This window comes from Glycine max, chromosome 5 (assembly GCF_000004515.6).
Source record: "Glycine max cultivar Williams 82 chromosome 5, Glycine_max_v4.0, whole genome shotgun sequence".
In the NCBI taxonomy this organism is placed as follows: Eukaryota; Viridiplantae; Streptophyta; class Magnoliopsida; order Fabales; family Fabaceae; genus Glycine; species Glycine max.
The window spans coordinates 13,983,147-13,984,893 of NC_038241.2; the positions used below are offsets into that span (position 1 = coordinate 13,983,147).

Genomic DNA, 1,747 nt, shown 5'->3' on the forward strand with positions numbered 1-1,747 from the left:
TTTATTTTTCAAGTTTTATTCACTTATTTTTCTTAACCTACCATTTTTAGCTTCCATAGTTAGACTTTGAATTTTTTCCTGAAATTTTTTGTGCTATCTTCTCATAATTTTATAAGGTTGCTCACAAAATTTGAAGTCATTTGGATATCATTTGAGGGTAGCTGTAGTTCAAACCTGCACCTTTATTTACATGACAAAGCCACTAGTTGTGCATGCTGAATGTAGTGTATGACTAGAGGAAATCCATCTGACTTACAACCCTTTGATCCTAAGATAGATAGGACATTTCATAGATTAGTTAGGCATCATTTTATACCTTTTGATCATTCTGAGCATTCCATTACTAGAGGAAATCCAAGAGGATCACATATTTCTGAAGGCTTTTCCTCATTCATTAGAGGGAGTGACAAAGGACTGGCTGTATTACCTTGCTCCAAGGTCCATCACGAGCTGGGATGACCTGAAGAGAGTATTCTTAGAAAAAAATTTCCCTGCTTCCAGGACCACAGCCATCAGGAAGGATATCTCAGGTATTAGACAACTCAGTGGAGAGAGCCTGTATGAATACTGGGAGAGATTTAAAAAACTATGTGCCAGTTGCCCTCACCATCAGATTTCAGAGCAGCTGCTTCTCCAATATTTTTATGAAGGACTCAGTAATATGGAGAGAAGTATGATAGATGCTGCTAGTGGTGGAGCCCTTGGAGACATGACTCCTGCTGAAGCCAGAAATTTAATTGAGAAGATGGCTTCCAACTCCCAGCAGTTTAGCGCCAGAAATGATGCTATAGTCATTAGAGGAGTGCATGAGGTAGCTACAAACTCAGCTGCATCATCTGAAACTAAGAACCTTGAAGGCAAATTGGATGCATTGGTTAACTTGGTAACCCAGCTGGCCTTGAACCAGAAATCTATACCTGTTGCAAGGGTTTGTGGTTTGTGCTCCTCTGCTGACCACCATACAGACCTTTGCCCTTCCATGCAGCAACCTGGAGCAATTGAGCAGCCCGAAGCTTATGCTGCTAATATTTACAATAGACCTCCTCAACCTCAGCAGCAAAATCAACCACAGCAGAACGATTATGACCTCTCCAGCAACAGATACAACCCTGGATGGAGGAATCACCCTAATCTCAGATGGTCTAGCCCTCAGCAACAACAACAGCAGCCTGCTCCTTCCTTCCAAAATGCTGCTGGCCCAAGCAGACCATACATTCCTCCACCAATCCAACAACAGCAACAGCCCCAGAAACAGCCAACAGTTGAGACCCCTCCACAACCTTCCCTCGAAGAACTTGTGAGGAAAATGACTATGCAGAACATGCAGTTTCAACAAGAGACCAGAGCCTCCATTCAGTGCTTAACCAATCAGATGGGACAATTGGCTACACAATTGAATCAACAACAGTCCCAGAATTCTGACAAGCTACCTTCTCAAGCTGTCCAAAATCCCAAAAATGTCAGTGCCATTTCATTGAGGTCGGGAAAGCAGTGTCAAGGACCTCAACCCGTAGCACCTTCCTCATCTGCAAATGAACCTGTCCAACTTCACTCTAACCCAGAAAAAGGTAATGACAAAAATTTACCTAACAATTTCTGTGCAGGTGAATCTTCCACTGGTAATTCTGATTTGCAGAAGCAGCACATCCTTCCTCTTCCATTCCCTCCAAGAGCAGTTTCCAACAAAAAAAATGGAAGAGGCAGAGAAAGAGATCTTGGAAACATTCAGAAAAGTAGAGGTAAACAT

General features: G+C 42.4%; 1 non-coding gene across 1 annotated transcript; it reads right to left on the reverse strand.

Annotated features, from left to right (window-relative positions):
• Window positions 1-508: 508 nt before the first annotated feature.
• LOC113001779 (small nucleolar RNA R71) lies at window positions 509-615 on the reverse strand. Its single transcript, XR_003267265.1, has one exon. It is a non-coding gene; the product is annotated as a small nucleolar RNA R71 (small nucleolar RNA).
• Window positions 616-1,747: the final 1,132 nt, after the last annotated feature.